This window comes from Ursus americanus, unplaced genomic scaffold (genome assembly GCF_024610735.1).
Source record: "Ursus americanus isolate L20-20 unplaced genomic scaffold, mUrsAme1.1.p SCAF_65, whole genome shotgun sequence".
Taxonomy (NCBI): Eukaryota; Metazoa; Chordata; class Mammalia; order Carnivora; family Ursidae; genus Ursus; species Ursus americanus.
The window spans coordinates 554990-578709 of record NW_028273647.1 but is presented as its reverse complement, the minus strand read 5'-3'; the positions used below and the strand labels follow the sequence as shown (position 1 = coordinate 578709).

General features: G+C 43.6%; 1 protein-coding gene across 2 annotated transcripts in view; it reads left to right on the top strand.

Annotated features, from left to right (window-relative positions):
* The first annotated feature begins 447 nt into the window (after window positions 1-447).
* LOC123786219 (focal adhesion kinase 1-like) overlaps window positions 448-23720 on the top strand; it is a 109301-nt gene continuing 86028 nt past the window's right edge. The window contains exons 1-4 of one of the 2 annotated variants that reach the window (XM_087860455.1): window positions 448-883; window positions 1771-2607; window positions 13876-14005; window positions 22926-23023. The gene's annotated coding sequence lies outside the window, so the exon portion shown is untranslated. The remainder of the gene's footprint in view (window positions 884-1770; window positions 2608-13875; window positions 14006-22925; window positions 23024-23720) is intronic. The other variant, XM_087860454.1, reaches the window with a different exon arrangement.

The window sequence follows — 23720 nt, the reverse complement described above, 5'->3', positions numbered from 1 at the left end:
TGCCCATTGTTGGAAATTAGAGAACTTGACATCCCAATTCTTAAAATTGGGTTCTTCAGCAAGTCACATAACTTTTCTCGCTGGGAAGTTTGAGAAATTGTCTAAATAACAATTGTATTGTTGAAGCTATCCCCTTAAAAAAATGCTGATTAGTTCCCGCAGGAAAAATTATAGTGTCTTCTGTGTACTGTGTATGTTCTATCGTGTAGTAAAGAGTCATTTTGAACATGACTCTTCTTTTTTGGATGTTAGGTTTGAGTTGCTACTTCTCTATCTCTAAAGATTTTATGGAAACCTTTTTTCCTGTATTTTTAAGTGTCTTAATTTTGAGAAAATACTTGTCTCAAGGGTAACACAGGAAAGATGAGAGTCAAAGTCTTAATATGTAAGTCTTTAACTTTTGAAAGTAAACATTTTCAGTTTAGATAGTTTTCAGCTAAAATCTTGTTTTAAATTTCAGTATAATTAAAAGTTCTATCATTTGTGAAATGAGGGGTTTTTTTTGGCTTGTAAACCAGTAAAGTTTAGTTTCTGTAGTAGTTTATTTTGTCTTAAAGCTCGAGCTTAAGAACTTATTTCATTACTATATGTCCTTACTAAAATCCCTTAAATAATTAGCAAAATATTGCTGTGGGGGTCTTTGGGAATTTTTACTGATGCCTATAGAAATTATTTAAAATGCAAATTCTGAAAACTTGGGCAAAGTAAATGACCTTATTTGAGTGAATAGTAGTAAATTCCAGGAAGTTTGTGAGTGCAGTAAGCATTCAAATCTGAAGTCGCATCTCTGTCCTTAGAAGGATCCTCGGTGGAAGAGGATGAGAGCGGTTCCAGCTCCTGTTTGGGTGTACCTGTGTTTCAGTGCCTCAGCCAGCTGCCTTAAGTAGTTGTTTTTTTATGTCTCTTCTGAAAACCATGTTTCGTAGTGGATTATTTGAACCGTTGGTGGCTTTTTCTCTCTGCTAATATTTGTGCAAGGTTTTTTTTTTTTTCTCTTCCATTTCATGACTACCAAAAGGCAACCTAGTGTAGGAGAAATGAAATTGCTGTCTACCACTTTGTGGCATTAATTTCTAGGAATGGTGCCAAATCTTTCCATTCAGAACTACATAAATGTGTTTCTGATTATAAAGTACCAGAAGAACCCCCTCTCTTCCTGTCTGTAACAGTTGTATTGTTTTTTTTTTGCTAGGCTCTATCATGGAAATAAAATTCGGATAGGCATATGTAATTCAACTTTCAGGATAGGTGAGATTTTTAGCAAATGCCGTTAATTATGGTCTGATTTGCATAAATACTAATGAAATGGTTTTTAGAGGAAAGTATGAAATAGATGTTTTTGGCTGGGTGGCACTATTGCCACTTTTTAGCAGTTGAAAGCCTCCGAGAAGGGAACAAGTAGCATCATCACAGAGTTTACTTATTTGTCAGGACATGAAGGTCTTTCCTTGCAAGCTTTGTATTGAATGAAACGAATTCTGCCTAGATCTTATTGATATACATTGGCATTTACTGTAAACTCATTTTTCAGAACAAGAAAAATGACCAAAGTCATACATGTGAATGTTATCCACTGATAGGGGAGGAGATGTAATGTTACTGCTACGTGTGGGGTATTGTGTGTTGTTGGTAGGTGTCACTACCTTTTTACCGATGAATTAAATCTGGGAGATGACACGTGCCAGACCTGAGGTGATTGCTTTCATGCTTTTTCTGCTTTATTCCTCCTGAGAACCATTAATTGTGGTATTGCTATCCTCATTTTTGCAGAGGAGACACTGGAAGTTTGGAGTTCGAGGAGCTTGCCGTGGGCTTCTTGGCCCACAAGGGGTAGGTCCTTGTTGGCTGGGCCTGCTGAACTCTCTGTGCAGCTTCTAGGACCAGACAGGACTAGAGCAGCACTAGTCTCACAGATCTGAACCCAGCCTTCCGAAGGGGGAGTGAGTAGCATGCAGGTGTAAGTACCGTGTCTGGGAGAGTTGAAATAATTATATTTTCTGTTTGAATCTGACGCTTTCATATCATGAAGCTGTGATCTGGCCAACATGGTGTAGGTAAACATTTTAATGAACATACCAAAATTGTTTAATTATTTTAAGTTAATTTAAAATCAGTTAAATACAAATATATAATGCATAGTGCAGTGATTGACGCTTCTTATTTGTTCAAGGTTGTGCTTTACACAACCTCTACATTGTTACAGAGTTTTTTCATTGGTGACTTTTTTTGGGGGGGGGTGTCAGTGTTTATGAATATAGTTTTGTGGGAAGCAAGGTGTAATGTGAGGGAAAAGTAAATTGTAAATTTCTCATGCAGGTTTCATCCCCTTGTAGTAAATCCTAGAATTTATAATCTCTAACACATTGCTGCTCTATAAATGTTTCTGAAGTGAATGTGCTCATTCTCGCCGATTTAGAATTTTCCATAGTGCTTTTAAGACTTGACGTACTCTGTCCTCCTTTATTTAGGGCCAGTGGACCAAAACCAAGGCTCAGAAGAACCTAAAAAGTTTTATCTATGGGCTGTCTGTGCCTAGGATCTCCTTTCTGCCTCCATTTTCTATCTTAAAAGTCCTGCCATCTGGTGCTTTGGATTGTGCTGTGAATGGTAGGTGTTTGTTGGGTCTACTTGTGACCAAAGCACCATGTGTTTGTCTTTGATGGACTGAAGAAAGAGCTGAAGTGGTTTTATACATTCCATATTTGTAGTGCATTGTGTGTCTTTTTATAGAATTTAAGCAACACGAGGGCAGAAACTTTGTTTTACACACTATGGCATCCCCAGTGTCTGACACAATATTTATTGAATGAAAGAACCCAGGCTCATTCATTGTTGGAGAACTGTTCCTGTGTCAGTCAGCAGTCCACTGTTTTTTGTTTGCCTTGGTAAAGAACCTTACTTACAAACCAGGTAGGACTTGATACCAGGGAGAACTTGGATTATCTGTTTCTATCTTTGTCTGCTTTATTTTAGATTACAAATATCATGAAACTTGAGCTGCGGGAAAAAGGCATTTCTCTGTCCCTTTATAGTTTTCAAATGTTTTTTTCTAGAAATTAATTTTGTAGGAATTGGTCATGTGTTCGTTAGGGCTCATTCTATATTCTGAAGACCTAGGAAGTTGGGATTTATAAAAGATCCTTGATGACTGGTCTAGAAGCTCTAATGTATCTTCTACTAATCAGTTGGATTCATCATGTACTTTACAAGGGTTTTACATTATGCCCTGAAACCATTTTTAAAAATGCATCTTCCCAGGGGCGCCTGGGTGGCTCAGTTGTGAAGCATCTGCCTTCGGCTCAGGGCATGATCCCAAGGTCCTGGGATCGAGCCCCACATCGGGCTCCCTGCTCCGCTGGCAGCCTGCTTCTTCCTCTCCCACTTCCCCTGCTTGTGTTACCTCTGTCGCTGGCTGTCTCTCTCTGTCAAATAAATAAATAAAATCTTAAAAAAAAAAAAATCCATCTTCCTAACACTGTAATGCCAGTTCCATGACACACCGGCCTTCCGATGATCTGCTTAGAGAGTCTTTTACGTTGTTGTTCAGAGTAAACGTTTTGAGCAACAGGTCACTTACCTTCACTCAGGCAAGAAAAGTTAGTATTTGCGTAAAAAAAAGAGTTTGTTCTTCCTCAGCAAGTTCCCCTTGGTCTTGCTTATTGCGAAGGGAAACACGTGCGTGCGCACACCACAGTAAACCAGTAAACTGGTTGTTTGCAGTGGTTCTCGAAGTACAACTGCATCACCATCACTTGGCCGGGTTAGAAATGCCTGTGCTCGTGCCCCACCTCTGACCTCCTGAATCAGACTCGGGGGGTGGGGCCCGCAGTCTGTTTGAACATGCTGTCCAGGAGCTTTTGTTGCATGCTAATGTCTGTCAACCACTACTTGAGAGTGTTTTAAGAGAAATGCAAGTCGTAGCAGGCAAAAAATCAGTCGTAAATGGCAGAGGCATGTGTTTGGCTTCTGACCACTTAGATTTGCTAGTGAGATTGCCTTCACTTCAGGACTCTTTTTCAGTATGTTTTTCAGGTTTTCTAGAGTCTTGGGAAGACCTCACAACTAATTTTGTTTAGGGATTTTGAATGTTTTATGCTGAGGTCATTAAATTCTTTTGAATCTTGGTTTGGATTTTAAATAAATGATTTTGCATTGAAATAGCAATTTGTATGGCCCCTGGACTTGTGGTTTTTGGCAGATAGCAGGAAAGTGTGTATATGTGGGTGCTCAAGGCACGTGTTCCCTGGTGGTTTTGTTTTGGTGTTGAGAGATTGGCTTGCTTATATTAGAGTCAGGATGATTTCTAAGTCTTGGGGTGACTACTAAAACAGTATTGTGTGAATTGATTCTATGCCTAGCATAAAGTCATATCTAAATTTAATATGTATTGTTTTGCCTTTGTCCTTTATTTTTTCCCTAAGATCAGAGCTAGATAAAAGTTAGTGTTCAAAGATGGAATTGGTGATATGCTTACTTTCGGCTATGTCTTATGCAGAGTTGGACGCACCTGAAGGCAAATAGAATATTGTGAGCTCAGGGACAGGGACTCTGTATTATCCTGTACGGATCTGTGGGTCCTTCACAGCTTCCTCCTCCTCCTATAGTGGGTTGGCCCTCAGTCATTGGTTTAATGATTGAAGAAGAGTCTGTGCTTCTGCTGAGGGGGCCTTGTGACCTTGAAGTACATGAAGTTGTTACTAAGGTAGAGAAGAGAATTAGGGACAGACGCGTGGACTTAGGTTACCATAATGTGGACGCGAAGTACAAAGGATGTTTCCACGTCCTCTTCTGGCCCCCATCAGACTGAGTCAGTGGTGCAGCCCTGTGATGGAGAAAATAAAAGGAATGAGCTGGTGGGAAAAAGTGATCTGAAACAGTTTCTTTCTCCTTACATTGGTCAAGTGAAGTTAAAGTTCTAGTTTATAGTCAGTTATAGACTGTGAGCCCACTAAATGTACATCAGAGCGCCTGGCCTGGAGCACCTCTCAGTGAGGGAGTCTCCTGTTGCTCCCCGCTGTGCTGGGAGGCTCCAGCCGCCCCCCAGTCTTCTCTCTAATGACTGCTTCAGCCCTGCTCTGGTCTTGTGTCAGTCGCCCCGCCCAGCCCCTTCTGGTGGTTTCTGCTGTGTTGCTGCCTTGTGGTTTTAAATAGCCTTTTCCTGGTTACAATGAGGTTGCACATCTTTTTATACATTTACTGGCCATTCGGATGCACTGTTTTTCGAAGTGCCCATATTTTTCTATTAGGTTATTTTTAAATTGATTTGTAGACTATATATATTCAGAACACACATTCTTTGTTGGTTATGTATTTTGCTGCTGTCTCTTCCCACTTTGTCATATGCAGTTTCACTGACTCAGTGGTTTTTTTGTGTTGTTTTTTTTTTATGAATAGAAGTTCTTAAGTTTAATTAGTGCCATTTGTCAGTCTTTTCCTTTGTAAGCTTTTTGTGTCTTTCCCTGCCCTGAGGTCATGAACTAGTTCCTCATTTATTCTCTAAATGCTTTTATACTTTTGCTTTTAACCTTTAACTTTGTAATTCTCTCAGAATTGGTTTTGGTGCATAATCTCAAGAAGGAATCCAGCTTCATTAACCTTTGGACATGCTAGTTGTCCGAACACCGTTCATTGAAAAGAGCATCTTTCCCCCAGCGCTCTGCAGTGCCCCTTTTCTTGGAAATGAAAGGTCCGTGTGTATGTGCATCTGTTTTGGACTTTCTTGAATTCCACTGGTACTGCCCAGTTTAAGTTGCTTCAATTATTTTAGTTTTATAACAGGTCTTATTGTGGAACTCTTCCCACTTGGTTCCTTTTTAAGCATACCTTGGCCCTCCTTGACCCTTTGCAGATCTGTATCTGTTTTAGAATCCCTTGCTGACTTCCAAGGAATTTCTTCCTGCTGTTGCTTGGGATGACGTCGAACGTGATCAGTGTGTGGAGAGTCGTTTCTTGTTTTGAGTTATTACAAATAAAGCCTTTGAATAATTTTGCTCAAGTCTTCATGTGACCATCGGCTTTTGTTTTTCCTGGAAATGGTTGGGTCTAGCACTGTAATGGCTGGATCCTGTGGTAGGCCTATGTTGGCTTTTTGAGAAAGCGTCAAACTCTGTCCTGGAATGGCTGAACCATTTCACATTCCTCCCAGCTTTGTGTGAGTTCCAGTCACGCTGGATCGTTGGGGCAACATTTGGTATGGTTAGTCTTTTAGCTTTTCAGCCATTCCGATAGGTGTGTAATGGTTTTTCTTTGTGTTTTTGCCACCTGTGTATCTTTTGGTGTTCAAATCTTTTGCCTATTAAATTTTTTTTCTTATTGGTGGGTTCTTTATATATTCTGGATACAAGTCTTTGTCAGATGTGTGCTGTGCTTTTCTCTCATGCTATGGTTTGTTTTTGCATTCTCTCTCTCTCTTTTTCAAAGATTTTATTTATTTATTTGAGGTAGGGAGAGAGAGCGGGATGGGGGAGGGGCCGAGGGAGAGGGAGCAGCGGACTCCCCGCTGAGCAGGGAGCCTGCTGCCTTTGGGACTCAATCCCAGCACCCTGAGATCATGACCTGAGCCCAAGGCAGACACTTAACTGACTGAGTCTCCCAGGTACCCCTGGACTGTGCTTTTTCAGTGTCGTAATTAAGAAGTTGTTGCCTAATCCTAGGTCACAAAGGTTTTCTCCTTTATTTCCCTCCATCCCCCTCTAGAAAAGTTTCAGGTTTACATTTAGGTCTGTGATTCATTTTTATTTATGGTGTAGAATATTATTTGTAGGATTCTTAACTTAGTTCTGATTATTTGTAGGAGTCTATTGAGGCATAGAATGAAGATATAGCTCCTTCTGAGAGCTTTTTTTTTTTTTTTTCTTTTTTGCTTCAACCAGTTTAAAGCAGGTTTAAGGCTTGAGGTATTTTGGACCGCCCAGTGCTGTGATTTTACTGGAGAGGTGATTCACCTCTGGTTTCTTTTATCTTGAGCTCTGTAGCCTTTAGGGCCCTGCTTCTGGAGGTAGTGTTTTTGGTTAAACACCCTAAGGGACCCAGCTTTTGATTCTTACTCCTCTTTCCCTGCATGGTTGTAAAAATGAAAGTTGAAAATTTTCAGAATTGGCAAATGACTGCAGGGCAGAGGTGGTTTCTGTGCTTGTTCATCTCTTTGGGTTCCTGATTTCACTTTAATTTTGGCCTGTTCTTATTGTCTTGTCAGTTTCTGGTTGATTTTAAGATTTTAAAGTATTCTGTCCATCTTTTTTAGTCTTTTTCAGGGGAATGATTGGGCCAGATAACATAGCCTGTAGTTAAGGATACAGGGAAAATTGTGTTTTATTTCACTGCAGTGTTTGGAGTCTAGACTTGGATCTGTGTCTCCTGTAGTCGTTGCTAGCCATGTGTGGCTATTTAAATTAAAATTAAATAAAATGAAAAGTTCTGTTTGACAGTGACACTAGCCCCAGTTTGGGTGCTCAGTATGCAGGTGTGGCTAGTGGCTACCACCTCGGACAGTGCAGAGATGGGACATTTTCATCGTCATGGAGCGTTCTCTTACACAGTGCTGGCCGGACTCTTGACTTTTTCCAAAGTCCGCCTAGAGCAGGCACAGCTAGACAGAGGATTGAGCCTCTTTGACAGGCGTATCATGGAGCCTGTCTCTAAGGTGGTGTGGGTTCTCAGACCGGTATAGGTGGGATCATGGGAGGCTGTGGTGCACTGAGTAGAAAACCACTAAGTACTGATATTTAATTTACAAATACCTGCCTAGTGCTTCCTTAGGGTGTCTGTTTCTTTCTTTTTTCTTTAATTTACAAAAAGTAGCAGTAATTTAAAAATTATCAAAATTAAATAGCGAGTCAAAAATTAAATTTTACCCTTAGCTAAAGTCTCAGGTATTAGTAATCAAAGATGTCTAGGTATCATAGTTTGTGTAGAGACGCAGGTCTTTTTAGTAGAAAGAGCATCTTAACTATGAAACAGGAGGTTGAGGTACAAATCCTGGTGCGTTGCCTTTAGTCACGTGACTTCTGATACTGTCTATATAAACTCTAGTATCTGTGATCTTTGAAGCTCTGCGTGCAGTTACTATGTGGGATGGTGTACACATGTAAAGTGCCAGGACAGTTGACCCCTGAACAGTGCGGGCCGCCGGACCCTTCCCCATAGTTGAGAATCGGCAGTTAGCACATATTTTGTATGTGTATCATATACTGTATTATAAAAAGGTAAGTTAGAGAAAAGAGGATGTTGAGAAAATTATGAGAAACTACATTTACTATGCGGAATGTATCAAAAAAAATCTGTGTATACGTGGACCCAGTTGTTCAGGAGTCAACAGTATTAAATACCTGTCTTGTGCCTGGTGTAGTGTCAGCCCCCGGGGGCACAGACAGGAGGGGAGTGAGGCAGTCAGCGTGCAGTGTGATGCCTACAGTGATAGTGCCAGAGCAGAGTGCTCTGAGGACCTGGAGGGCATGTCCCCGTCACGGTCACGCTCAGAGGTCAGCAAACTTTCTCTGTTAAAGGTCAGATAGTAAACATTTCAGGCTTTGTAGGCCACATAGGGCCTGTCACATAGCTGCCTTTTTTTTTTTTTTAAACAACCTTTAAAAGGGTAAAAACCTTGATTAGCCCAGAACCATACAGAAATTGGCTGTGGACCAGATGCCGTGACCTCTGCAGGTCTGGCTGTCTGCAGGGATCTGTAGAAAGAGAGTGGAAGGTGGGAAGCAGGCAGGGCCTCGTGGAGGACATGCCCGCTCTAACGGTGCAGAGGCGGGAGAGGCTGGGGTCTGTGAGACTGGATGTTTTTACTAGTGTTTAGGAGTACAGAAAGGGTTGGGTCGAGAAGGAGGTAGGGTTGATACTATTGACAAGATCAGAGCAGCGTGTGGTTGATTCTGACGGGAGCAGATTCCTATGACAAGCGGGTGGTTAACTAGTACAAGGGTCCGTCAAGGAGGTGTTGCAGTCATGCGCTTCAGAAGGGAGAGGAGCCAAGCCTTTGTCATTAAGGGAATGGCTGCCCGGTGTCTGTCCCCCAGCTAGTAAAGTGATGGGCAAAGTTCAGATGGTCCAATCTAACAGCCTGTGTCCTTTTAATTCTACAATTACGTTGTACACACAAGTGAAGAAGGCCTTAATTAAGGGCGTGACTGAGGAACTGGAGAGAGGGTGATTTGAAGCCTGTTTCTCAGCCAGTCTCCAGGCTCTGACCTGGGAAATGAAGAGCCAGGGCTGAGAGAGGGGGTGTCCAGAGCAATTCCAGGATGGCTCCCAGATTTCTCCCTTGGTGAAAAGTCCATGAAGATCTTTTTGTTCTTAAGTGCTTACTGATCAGACTGTTTGTTGCTTAAGGAGGAAATGCTCTCTCCTAGGTCCATGAACCCCAGAAACGGTACGCAGAATTGTGTGTATGCACATGAGCTGTTTTCCTGGGGTAGGATGCTTGGGCTTTCGCCCCATTATCAAAAGTGAGCCCAGCCCAAGGCGGGGGCACTCCTTGTTATTGGACTGTGGATGTCTGACACTCTGCCCGGGTGTGAGGCTGTAAGGGAAAGCTAAGCATCCAAATCACAGGACTGTTACTTTAAGTGTCATACATCCCAGACCGCTATATAAAACACAGCACATGAAGCTGTCACCTGAGCCCAACTGTACCAACCGAGGTCTACCAGCCAGCAGTGCAGATGTCTCCCCTGGCCTCTGAGAGACAAAACAAGGCCCGGTTTTTGTACATAGAAGGCCAGCCAGGAGAGTTTGGGACTCTCGTTGGCATGGATGTTTCAACATGCTGTTGTACATGAGATGAAGCTAAAGTTTATAAACTATTAGGAATATCTTAACAGTCCCATGGCTATGAGAGATGGACCAGTGTCACTTTTAGTTGGCTGTGTTAGTTCCAAAAAGGAGTGTAGTTTTTCTGTCCACTCAGAAGTGCGTTGATAGTTAATAGTTGTAAGACAGTACCTAACTCGTCCTGTTACAGTTAGCTAACTGGGCAGCTGGTGGTTTATGTTCGCACCAGGCAGATGAATGTGGTATCCTGGAGTCTAAACTGGATTGGTTCATGTTTGACATTAGCGTTATATGTAATTTAGGAATTACAGACTCTGGATTATAGCAGTCCGTGCAGAGATTTGCTGTTTTTGGTGATATATGGCTGCCCTATAGAAGTTGAGGCTTAGAGGGGAGCGTTTGGAAATGGGTTTATGTCTGAGAAAGTTTCCCTTTTCCTGTTGACAGGACTGTGACCTCCATTAAGGGCCAGGTGTCATGAATGGCAAAGATCTAAGAAATGATGGAATTCAGTGATGGTGTAGACGTTAGAAGTGAAAAACCCTAGGCTGTTTAAAATATCACCCTTAAGATTTCAGGCTGGGGATGATTGTGATTCCAGTGTAGGTAAAAAGTTTGGCGTCTCCTTGGCTGTGTCATGGCAAAAAAAAGCTTTGCTTTTTGCTTTGGGAAAAATACATTATTTGTGTCCTAAGGAATTGACTTGATAAAAGAGGTAGCAGGAGTAACTTAGTTTAAATGCAAGTTGTCTACATATGAATTAATTTTTGTCGGGTGACGGTTGATGATTTGGTTGGTGAAGAGTTGATGTTTGATTTTCGTCTTTGAGTCTGCCCTTTCAACTATTTCATTGGAAATTCTAAACTTTTCCACTGGGTGTTTGCCTCCTTTATTTTTATTGTTTTAGGTAGTCTAGGATTTTAGAGGTTGATCTAAATTTAGGGATCAACTGGTCAGGGGCTCCCACTTTAGAGAGGAAGAAATAACAGGGTAAGGCTCCTTGGGTAAATGGCTCCTTGATACTGACAGAGGAGAACTCTCAAGATTCTCTCAGCTGTCTTGACCTTTAGCTCACGGGTGATCTTTTTAGTAGATGAGAAGGGTATGAAGACAGCTTCTAAAACTCAGGTTTCCTATTAACTGTCAGGAGATTGAAAAAAATGGATGTAATTGAAAAATGGGTGAGAAATGGACACCGTTGAATCCGTTGTTCACACTGTATCCAAGTAACTTGTGGTTTGCATTCAGTCATTTATTTCTACATTGTCTTGGATATTTGAGGAATGACAAAACAAATCTCACACGTGTATATAGTCTAAGTTTTAGAAGACTAATAATGCCAGTTGTTCTCACTTCTCTACCAGATTTAGAGCATTGTCCTGAGTCACTCTTGACTCTTGAGCATCTTGTCCTGATGGGGATTCATTAAAAAGAAGACAGTCCTGGGGTGCCTAGCTGGCCCAGTGGGTGGAGCATGTGGTTCTTAATCTTGGGGTTGTGAGTTTGAGCCCCACGTTGTGTGTAGAGATTATATAAGTGAGTAAGTAAGTAAGTAAATTAAAAAAAAAAAAAAAAAGACGGTCACTGCCTCAGGAAGCTTTTGGGTACGTCAGTGGTCCTGAAAGTAGTGTATGTAAGAATCACCAAGGAGAGTATATGAGAGATGCAGGCAGGGGGGCCTGGTGCCTTAGTCAGTTAAGCGTCCTACTCTTGTTTTGGGCTTAGGTCATGATCTCAGGGTCATAAGATCCAGCCCTGTGTCAGGCTCTGTGCTCAGTGTGGAGTCTCCTTTCCTGCCCCACCGCCTCGTGATCTGGCTTTTTCTTTCTCAAAAAAAAAAATTTTTTTTAATGCAAATGCCTGGTATTATCCCACAGAGATGTTGGATGATCATTGCTGATGTGGAAGCCTGTCACCTGCATTTTATTTATTTTTTATTTTATTTTATTTTATTTGTTTTTTAAAGATTTTATTTATTTATTCGACAGAGACAGAGACAGCCAGTGAGAGAGGGAACAAAAGCAGGGGGAGTGGGAGAGGAAGTAGCAGACTCCCAGCGGAGGAGCCTGATGTGGGGCTTGATCCCATAATGCTGGGATCACGCCCTGAGCAGAAGGCAGACGCTTAACCGCTGTGCCACCCAGGCGCCCCTGTCACCTGCATTTTAAACTAGCATCTCCTCGTGCTGAAAGAACACTGCTGTAGTGTTGCTGTAAGGACGTTGTAAATCATCAGGACCTAGAGTTTGGGAGGCCCCCAAGACTACCTGCAGGTTCCGTGGTTCACTAGAAGGACTTAGAGAACTGCGAGAAGCCATTATCCTCATGGTTATGGTTTATTACAGGGCAAGGATGCGGACAGAAGTCAGTGAAGGAAAGGCACACCGGGCAAAGTCCAGGGAAGACCAAGCATGAGCTTCTAGTTGTCCTCTCGCAGTGCAGGTGTGCTGACTTCTCCCAGCACCGATGCTGCCAACCAGGGAAGCTCACCTGAGCCTTGGTGTCCAGGATATGTATTGGGGGTTGTCCCATAGGCACTGCCTACATGGCTGAGTTTAGTCTCCAGTCCCTCTGGAGATCAAACTGGTGTCGTGTGTGGCGCAAGGCTCCACCAGAAATCAAATTGTTAGCATGGACTGTCTGGTGTGGCCGAAGGCCCCCAGCTAAACAAAGACCGCCTTATCAGGCAGGGGATTCCAAAGGCTCAGAGGTGACTTCCCAGGAGCTGGGCAATGGCCAAATCTTCCCTGGGGCAAGCTTAATCCTTTCCTGCATACAGCCTAGAAAGTAAATTGTTATTCCTGTCATTACTAGGGAGTTCAAGAAATTACTGCTTTTGGGGCGCCTGGGTAGCGCAGTCCTTAAGCGTCTGCCTCCGGCTCAGGGTGTGATCCCGGCGTTCCGGGATCGAGTCCCACATCGGGCTCCTCCGCTGGGAGCCTGCTTCTTCCTCTCCCACTCGCCTGCTGTGTTCTCTCTGTCACATAAATAAATAAAATCTTCCAAAAAAAAAGAAAAGAAATTACTGCTCGTAGGTAGAAGATACATTGCAACCACATGTAGTGTAATTTGCCACAAAACTAAAATACCAGAATTTCTGCACCCAAGTGAAGATGTCTCCAGAAGTGTGTCATACTTGACACCTGTCGTCATGTTTTCATCAAGAATTTGAGTAAAGAACAGGAGTTAATGCTGGGAGACCGTTCATTTTTAGAATCAGGATTTGAAAATACTTCGACAGGTTGTAATGAAGTGCTAAAATCAACAAGGTAAAATTTATAAGGAATAAAGGTAAAATGACAGACTTAAGTTAAAAAGAAAAAAACAGCTGAGAAGTTAAAGATATGTGGTATGTGCCTTAGCTGTACCTGTGGTCAGAAGATCTGGGGAAGATGACTGAAACGGATCGGCAGGCTTCTTTGTGAAGGGGCAGATGGTAGATATTTTAGGTTTTGCAGACTAAGAGGCAAAATGAAGGATATTATGTAAGTACTTACATAATAGGAGAGAACACTAATATCTATAAAATTTTTATTGACAGAATTTCAAATAATAATTGAGTATGTATATATATTATAATACAGGTCTAATAAGAATGGAATTTTTTTTCCGGGGAGGGTTGGATAACATGTTTTGTAATTGGAGCTCACAGGTAGTGTTCCGTATCATCACAACCAATGACAAATGTTCAGTCTCGGGGCTGATCTGCACGGAAGGTTACAGATGTCATCTCTGACAGTGTCCACATACTCGTAGGTGCTCTTGCACACTGATACCAGTTCGGAAGCATATCATTTCAGTTTAGTGTATTCATCGTTTGGCAGACATCGATAGAATTCCACTAGATTCTTTTTGATGTTTGCCTTTCCACACGTCATTACAGCGCAGATTCCTCTCTCTGGTTGATGGTCTGATGGAAGTGCCTCAGTTGCTTGGTGAAGTGGGTTTGAGATACGTGAATTTTCATTGTACTTGCATTGAGGTTTGAGAAATGCCGCTGGAACTGTAGTTTGAGCTCAAAACACATCTGCTACACGTTTGTGTGGGGACATAAATACACTTCTCTCTTTAACTTTTAATTTTTTTCATTTTTAATTAGCCTCTATGCCCAGCGTGGGGCGTGAACTCCACCCTGAGGTCAGGAGTTGCACGCTCCTCCGAGTGAGTCAGCAGGCGCTGCTCTAACTTGTGGCGGCGGGGGAGCCGTGTGGCCGCGACGGACGTTGCTTGTGAGTAAGATGCTTGCAGCCACTGAAATGCCTTCACTGCCCGAAGTCCCTCATATGAGCGCTGCTGTGCCTTGTCAATTTAGGCTGAGCTCATGAAGAAATGTTAACACGTAGGAGCAAAAGCTAATTTCCGAAGCAATTCAGTGTTTGGTAATAGTGATGAGTAAAGGGGGGGGTCTTTTTCAAATAGATTTCAGTCTTGGCTCTGCGGTTGAAAAGTCACAACAGAGCCTTGCACAAACCATTGAACTGCAGTGTGGTAGGACAAGTCAGGCTATTTTCATGAGGTTGTCGTTGGTGCTACTGGCTCAGTAACACATGATGGGTTCGAATACTTTCCACAAAGCTCCTGCTCATGAATGATAGACTGAATAACCATAGTTTAAATGCTTTAAGCAACTTATATTTTCATCATTGTATATTTTCCAGCTAACCCTTTTTCTGCTCTGCAGATATTTTTACTGTCATCAGTTATAATGTGTCTTAGCAGATTCTACTCCAGGTTGTATTAAATCAGGGTTTTCTTAATATCTTTAAAAGTGTTCTCACCAGCAGTTCCACACTGACTGCCCTCAGAGGCCCCTTCTTCAGTCCCATTGACCCCTTGAACAAACAGCCTAGCAGTGTGGGGAACACCTGTTGGCTCAGTCCTTCGCCTCGTTCCTTCACTGACTCTCTGTTGTCATCCATGTAAGATGAGGGACCATTTAGGGTTTGGAGCAGAGAAGCGATGCCGTCTGATCTAGGCTTGGAATCGGTCTGCCGTGGTGAGCGTGTATGCTAGGGTGGCAGGGCTGGGAGCGGGGAGGCCTGTTCCGGAGTGCTGTAGTCATTTCGGTGAGGGATGGTGGCTCCGGTCACGATGGTGTTGGTGAGCATGATGGCGAGGGGACAGCGTCTGGGCCTCTTTTGTGGGAAGAACCAACATTACTTGCTGACAAGACCGGATGGGGAATGTGGGAGGAAGACAGGCGGCAGGGATGACGTCCGTTGTTTCTCGCCTCAGCAGCTGGAAGGCGGACGTTGTCGTGAACGGAGAAGGCTGTGTGTAGGAAGGTTTGTGGAGGGGGCGGGCCAGTCAGCACCTGGGCTTGGAGGTGTCGGACGTTTCACTGAGTTCTCTTCGGTGATGCTCCACTTCCCCAAGGGGCCTACAAGCAGGCCCGGCAGAGAGTACACCTGCCAGGGTTTGGTCAGGAGAACCCGGGCCATTCTCGACAATTAGTCGTACGGGGAATTAGAATCCATCCCTACCTCTGGGAGGGCTGGCAGAGTTGAAGAGAATGATGTTTCTCTTCATTTTGCCCACGTTGCCTCTTATTAGCGTTCCCTGCCCGCCGCCCTGAGCTGTAGCGGGAAGGGGTTTTGGGAGAAGTAGCTCCGCCGTCTCGGTGATGCGCAGGAGCAGGCCGCGGTGGGGCTGCGGTGCAGAGTGAACAGCGGTCAGTGCAGCGCAAGGCCAGGCAGTCGGGCTGAGCCGGAGGGACAAGTTTTAGCTTTGTTAGCATAGAAGCAGCATTTGAATGAGCTTGCCTGGGAGGTAAGCATAGCTGAGAGGAGAAAGGACAGAGCCCTGGGCGACTCTGGAAGGAGGGAGCCATCGGTGGGGTAAGAAGAAAATCACGAGAACATGAGTGGGAGATCAGCTCTTGTCAGTTGTCGAAAGGACGAGCCCTGGGCTCTAATGATTGGATTGAGCAGTGCAGAGGTCGTTGGTAGTCTTAGAGGGAGAAGTTCGTGGAGTGGTGGGGGCCAGAGCCAGTGGGTTTAAGAGAGAAAAGGAAAAGAAGAATTTGCGATATCGAGTATGTTGTGTGTATGCTTGTTTGTGGAATTATTTGTACAGTAGTTGTTTTAAAGTCCCTCTGGGCTGATTGTCATATTTGTTCCCTTCTTGATATTGGCTTGTGTTGATTTTCTCCTCCCACGGGAATTGACGCTTTTCTGGTTCTTCCTATGCTGAATAAGTTTGGGGTGTGCCCTCCCCATTTAGGATATCATGCAAGGAGACTTTCCATTGTATTGAAATCTGCTGATTTTGGTCGTGGTTTAAATCCAGTCTTGCTTCCTAATCCCCCGCTGCAGTTTACTTTTCAGAGTGGTCAGAGAGCTTCTGCAGTTACTCTTTCCAGCCTTCCTAGTTGCTCTTTCTAGGAGAGGCAGGAGGGAATGTGCTTCGTCTTCCTTACCTAGATCTGGGACCCTTCGCTTTGCAAACTGCTTCCATTTGTCCAGGTAGTGATCTCCAGTTCCACCGAGGCCAGTGATGCCCGCACGACCGTGTCTCTTGATCACTTACCACTCCCAGGCCTTGCAGGAGGTTTCCTGCTAAGTACTGCACGCATTTGGTTCATGGGTCCTTCCTTTGGTGCCTCTCTCAGGTAGACAGAATGACCCTTAGGTATACCTTAGTAGCCCATTCGTTCATTTGTGTACAATTGAAGCGTTGTCTTGTCTTGAATATGTTAACTGTGCCTATTAATTAATTTGAGTAGAATAGTGTTTCTTTCGTATTTTTAATGAGCCTTTGCGCAGTGGAATTTTCTATGGATATTATTTACAGTGTAGAACAGAATGGTGGTTAAGAGGATGGGTGTTGGATAGGTCTTGCTTTGAACCTCAGATTCGATTCTTATTCCCTGCATGTTGACCAGGTTCCTTAAGCTCTAAATCTGTTTTCTTATCTGTTAAGTGGAGATTATCATAACTCTTTGACAAATATGACAGAACATAGTTCTTAGTACATGGCTAGTTAGGGAAGAATCAGCCTGAGGTTCAGCAAATACAGTTCCCAGTGATGTAGTTATTTCTGTTGTGGGGATTTAAAAGCTAATCTTATTCCCTGATGAGTTTGACCAGCGTATCTAAGAAGTGCAAGCAGTTGGTATTCACCGTGTACTCTGCATGTAGAACGGGCGATTTATTGTTGTTGTTGTTGTTCCTAATACCGGTTTTTCAGCAATTAGTAATATTGCCTCTTCATTTCCCTAATGTATTCACATCATCAGTAGCTTACTACCGGTTGGACCGCAGACCCTGTTCCATGCGCTGGCACACAGATGAATGGGATGCAGTGACCTATGACCTATGAGCTGCTCCACTGTCTAGTATTAGAATGTGTTTGACTAGAAAATTATTTTGAAGCGTAAAGAAGCTTTTGTTTGCCCAGATAACTTTCATAATCATGTTTGCATTCTTTATACATTTTTGGTTTTTCAGAAAGTTTCTTCTGACCTGTGTTCTTCAGAGTACAGGTTACTACGGCTTGCTTGAGTGCAGAAACCTTTGGTACACTGAGCTTAGAGGAAGGGACACCTGTGTGAAGTGGTTATATATTTTGGACATTAGAGACCTTCACAGATAATTTAAATGGTTAGAATGTTGTGCATTGAGAAACAGTGGTTTTGGGCTTTATTTGGCAGTTAGCATCAAGCGGACCATTTCCTGCCAGGGGCTCAGCCTGCATGGTTAATTCAAGCCAGATATCTTATAATATGTCAGTATGTCATGTTGACTGTTACTCAGCTTTAGAAAGAATCTTTCTGTCATGTTTGCTTTGGAAAGCCCAAATCATGTCCATTGTTTTAACAGTAATAATATCTGGGTAACTTGGGAAGCCAGAATAGCATCATGATTCTAAGGTAAGCTGGTGTTTGAATGCCTGATCTCTCTCTCCCTTGTCTGCTGTGTGACCTTGGAAAATGTCTTAAGTTTTTTTGGACTTTGTTTTCTCACATGCAAAATGGAACAAGAGTAGTAATCAGTTAGGGCTGTGAGGATTCCAGAGCTGGTGCTTGTAAAGCACTTGGGAGAGATTGCTATGACACCACACCCTCTGCAGATGGCAGGTTGTCACTGTTGTCCGGGTGAGTGAGAGGTGGGTGTCAGGGACTGTCCAGGTTGGACTGTGCACTGAAACGAGACGATTAGAAGCAAAGTGATCGTGTGGAGTATGTTACCTGTTCAGGAAGCATAGATTCAGAGTGTGTTGTGACTGGTGGGAAATTCTCATTTGCATGTTAGGGGGAAGAGAGTTCAGAGTAGCCTGAGGACCCCGTGTACGTATAAATGTCCCCACTTATGCCAGAAACGTAGAGAGTGTCCATCTTACAAATACCTTCAAGGAGCTGGCAATTTATTTCATTGTATAATGAGCCAAGTTTAATTTTTCTTTGTCTGGAGCAAAAGAATGTAAGCATTTTAATTATAGGATTGGGGAAATACCTAGTTTTCTGCCCTAGTTGAACTAGTTCAAATTGTTACGCTTGTATTTTAGTAGTTCCATGCTGGACGTGGCCCTAAGCTGCCCGCTGTTCAAATGGCAGACATCCAGCAGGTCCAGTGTTGATAAATGCGGTTTTGCTATCTGCTTGAATTCTCCTTAAAATAGAAACTAGAGTGAGGAGCAATTATAAGGCCCTCAAGCCAGTGTATACGCTCATTTATTCATCATTAGGTCATTCACGCATCAAGTGCATGTGTTCTGATCGTGTGTTTTAGGTGTTCGGTCCAGTGCGCGCTGTTGGTTATAGAGTGGCGAACAGAAACCAGACGTGGGGAGTAACTGGGCTGTCTTGTGTTTGCGGTTAGTGAGGAGAATAAAGCCAGTTCCAGCGGACTCGCAAGATTTCCCTGAATGACATTTTCAGGTTTATACTCCTAACAGACAAGAGGCAATAAACAAACAAACAAACAACGACAGTAGAAAAAGAGGGCTTTTAAAGAGCAAATGGTACTCACCTGCTGCAGGCACTGGGGCTTTTTGACCTTCACTTTGGTTTTATTTAATAGTGCTTTAAATATTTGTCTGGGATGGCGGCGCTGAGGCTGCGGAACTTAGGCTGTCGTTGTCCCCAGAATCTTGCTGTTTGGGTGGAGGAAGACACTGACAGGCCCGATTTAACATCCGCTCTAGTTTGTTGCACGGGAAGCTCCACCACCGGAGAGTCCTGCGTCTCTCTCGTCTATTGCCTTGTGTCCTGGGGCCTGGGGCCGTGCATGGCATTTGTCAGCCACTCCACAGATACTGGTGTCATGTGAAGGCGTGCTGAGGGGGACAGGAGAGAGGTGTCTCACCTGGGGGAAGGGCAAGGCTCCCACCGCACATGCGTCCAGGTCATCCCGGGGAAGAAGGTCCAGGTGGAGGAGGTGTCGAGGAGGGCACAGGTTGTTCTGTACACCGAAAATGGCTTAATGTTGCTGCTTTGTAGGATTCACGGAAGATAGCATGACAGTCAGACTGGGCTTGATCATTCAGGGACCGACAGGTCATATCAAGGAGTTGGGATTTCCTCTTCTTCAAAAGGAGTAATTCTAAAGTACTAGAAACCAGGTGTCCTGATACCCAAGCCGGCACCCTTTTCATATTACACAATGCGTACAATGTCAAGCAAGTGTCATCAGGTCTTGGGTTCCATATCCATTAGTGATAGCCGGACTATTAAAGATCTGTAAGCCCCTGGTGAACTTTTCATCTTTTGGGGAGAGTGAGGATATAGGAGAAATATTTGTTTTCTCAGATGTGAAAAAAAGTTGAAACTCTTTAAATTTAAAGGCAAGCAAGGTCCATATGTCTTTGAATTCTAGTTCTCCGGAAGGATAGCAGGTATGTGTAGTAGATACTCAGTACCCGAATAAATGCAAAAAAATACAAAAACCCTTTGCTTTTGTGTATACTCTTGTAGCAGGCGTTGTACTGGACTCTGCAGGGTGATAACTGGATGAGAAATAATCCTCTCCAAAAGGTCTTTGCAGCCGAGGGAGGGAGACAGAGAAGTCAGTCAGTGATGATGGTACAGTGGGTAAGTCCTGTGATAGAGGTGCACCCAGGGCATTATGACGGGTACTCATCTTTCTTCAGTCCCCCACATTCTTTTTTTTTTTTTTTTTAAAGATTTTATTTATTTATTCGACAGAGATAGAGACAGACAGCGAGAGAGGGAACACAAGCAGGGGGAGTGGGAGAGGAAGAAGCAGGCTCCCAGCGGAGGAGCCTGATGTGGGGCTCGATCCCATAACGCCGGGATCACGCCCTGAGGTGAAGGCAGACACTTAACCACTGTGCCACCCAGGTGCCCCATCAGTCCCCCACATTCTTAACCCTTTTTATACCTATTGTAATTTACCCCCTACCCCAGACCTATTTTCCCCATACCTTCCAGTAGCCTCTTAGTAATTTTTCTTCATGGTCATACAGACTCATCTCTTCTTCACATTTGATTTCTGGCAGACAGTTTCCTGGAGATCTCTGTTCTGTTCTTTTCCGAGCTGCTTGCTCCTTCGGTCTTTTATTGTGTTGTCCCTGGATGTTCCTTTGTTCTCATCGTTTGGCTTTTGTCCACAGTTGGATTTTATGTTTGTGGCAACTCTTGTCTTTGTCTTTCTTCACTGACTTCTTCCTTTTGGTGGCGTTAATTACTTTAAAAAGATAGTACAGTGTTTTTGGACAAGTTGAAGACAGCCTTCAGCATTCCCTCCTCTTGAGCAACACTGCTCCGGCTTGGACTTGTTTCCCTCTCTCCTGGTGCACAGACACCATTCTGGAATCTCCCTTCATCGTCGTCCTGAGGATTCCCTTATCCCTTCTAATGGAAGCTCATGCCTTGCTCATTTTTTGTTGATGCTCGTGTTTTGGTGGAAGACTTTCTCCAGGGTCTTTCTGACATAGGATGCTTAGGAGGCAAACCTTTTGGGACCATGCATGATTGAAACTTGATTGATGGTTTCGCTGGGTATAGAGTTCTGTATTGGAATTCATTTTTGTTCATAAATTCAAAGATTGCTCCATTGCCTTCTTGTTTTCATGTTACTGTTTTAGAATTCAGAAGCTATTCTCATTTTTCCTTCGTATGTAACTTGTTTCCCCTCCCATCTTTAGAAGCTTGTAGGAGTTTTACAATTTGTCCAAGTCTTTTGAAATGTCGTGATGGTGTACCTTGTGTGGTCGGTTTTCATCCACTGTGCTGCATATTCAGCGGGTCCCTTCATTCTGGTAACTGGGAGTTTTCAGTTCTGGGAATACTCTTTGGCATTACTGTGCTGAGGTTTTCTCTCTTGCTTTTCCTTATTTTGTTTTTCTGGAAGTCTTATTATCCGGAACTTGGCTGTCCTGGGCAAAGGTTGTAATTATCTTAATACCTTCTTCTTCTTCTTCTTCTTCCTTCCTTTGCTCCTCCTTTTCTGCCTTTTTTTTGGGGGGGGGGGCTTTTTTATTCTCTGTTCAGGGAGAACAGAGAGAAACTTTTCTTTAGTTTATTATTTCTGATTTCAGAAAGGTTCTTTAGATTTCCAAGGGCTCTTTTTCTATTTTTCTAGAAGAACATCCTGTTTTTCTTTCTTGATTGCAGTGTTGTCTTACCTCTATATTATTGATAGTTTGTATAGTCTCTGTTTCTTTTAGGTTGTTTCCTTCCTTCTCCTGTCTGACGTGGTGGGGCCCTTTGACTTTTACATCAGGGTATTCTGGGTGGGCCATGTGTTGGGGGTCCCCAGGGTTAGTATCTTTAGATCTGTCTTTTGGAGCTGATGAGATTCCCCAGAAATATTCTCCAGTCTCTTTCCGGCACAATTCTGACTTCAGAATCTGGAAGCCAGCGGTGTGCGTGTATGGTCTGTTGTAGGAGAGCTGGAGAATTCACTGTTCACTGTATATACGGTCATTAAGTCCAGGTCTGTTCAGTGCAGCTGGGCAGGGTGACTTCAGTCCATAGACGCCTCTACTTTTCTGGGGAATGCCCCCTCCCATCTTCTTTCAGAGTGAGGGGGCATCACGTTGTGCCTGGCGTTGAGGTTCTGGTTTCAGCTTCCATGGCCTTCCCCGGCTCCTCTGTATTTGGGGCTATGTCTTCTTTACCCCCGTTCTGTCTACACTGCTGCTGCCACTTCTGGTCTTCTAGGACACTGCTGTGCAAGTGGAAGTGGTTCCCGTGTGTTCCACTGCTGAATTAGGACCTGGCTTTCTTGGGCCTGCTGCCTCATTTACTCTACTTCAGTCTGTTATAGTTTCTGTCTCCTCCAGGTTTCTTCTTTTTACTTTTTTGTTTGGGTCTCAATCTTCCATGTTAGAAGATTTCCTCAGTACTTCAAAAATCTTGGCTTTTTTCTCCTTTCAGTTCTCCCTGTGCTGTTTCAAACATTTTTAAAAAAGATTTTATTTATTTACTTATTTGAGGGAGTGAGTGTATGCACAGGAGAGAGAGCAGAGAGCACAAACGGGGAGGGGCAGAGGGAGAGGGAGAAGCAGACTCCCTGTTGAGCAGGGAGCCTGACCTGGGGCTCCATCCCTGGACCCTGGGATCATGACCTGAGCTGAAGGCAGATGCTTAACAGACTGAGCCACCCAGGCGCCCCTGTTTAGAACATTTTTAAAAAATATCTCTTTAGTATAGTTTTGATGGAAGGCAGTGGAACAGATGTCTATACTCTGTCATTGTATCGTGCACTTATTAGCCAACCACACCCTGTTAATTTATGATTTTTGATATGTTTGAATAGTTTTCAGTTGCTTCACATGTATTTCTTTTCTTTTTTTTTTTTTTTTTTTTTAAGATTTTATTTATTTATTTGACAGAGAGAGATACCAGTGAGAGAGGAAACACAGGCAGGGGGAGTGGGAGAGGAAGAAGCAGGCTCCCAGCGTAGGAGCCTGATGTGGGGCTCGATCCCAGGACTCTGGGATCACGCCCTGAGCCGAAGGCCCACGCTTAACGACTGAGCCACCCAGGCGCTCCTTCCTGTGTGTTTCTTAAGTAGAAATAGGTTTGAAGACAGGGTCGTGGTGCCCTCTTCTCACCCCTCATCCCAGGCGTTGCCCAGTAGGCTTGCGTGGGAGGTGATGGAACTGGCTGAGGGGTGAGTTCAGTAGAGCTTCAAGAAGTGAAAGGAAGGGGGTTTTAATGCGCATGTTGTCTCTCCTTGTCAGGTTCTCTGAGGACTATGGAAAGAGGAAAGAGAAACCGGGAGCATTTCCTTTAAACCCACGTTTGATTTCTTCACAGAGTTACCGTGGCCTTCAGAACTGTGAGTATGATTCTCTTGCTACATTTGTGTTTTGGTTTTTCCTTTTGTTTTGATTTTTCTTTCATCTGTCTTAAGGTTTCTTTGACATATACTAGAAACAAAGAAAAGCTAGTTGATTTTGCAGAGTAGGTGAGGGAAGAAATATTAGTTGTTTAGTGCCTTTTATGTGTGGAGAGAGGCAGGCAGGATGACAGTCCTGTCCCTGATAGTTGTGACAGTAGCAGCATGTGCCCTAGAAGAGTGCCCCAACAGGGTCAGCACTGGGCCATCCAGCTCCTAGGTGAGTCTCTGGCAGTAATCCCCTGAATGAGGCTACACTTTGCCCGTTTCACATTTGCATAACTGAAACAGAGGTTAAAGGTTACTAAGTTAGTAAAAAGCAAAGCTGGGATTCAGACTCAGTCTGGCTTTGGAGCCTGTGCTTTTTACTCGTGTTTTATTCTTATGGGCTCTGGATTCAGATGTTGGCTTGGCTGCTTACTTACTAACTCTTCACTAACTACCGAAACCTAGCTCTCTCTCCATGCCAACTCTTCACTGACTACTTTTTTTTTTTTTTTAAGATCTTATTTATTTATTTGACAGAGATAGAGACAGCCAGGGAGAGAGGGAACACAAGCAGGGGGACTGGGAGAGGAAGAAGCAGGCTCATAGCGGAGGAGCCTGACATGGGGCTCGATCCCATAATGCCGGTATC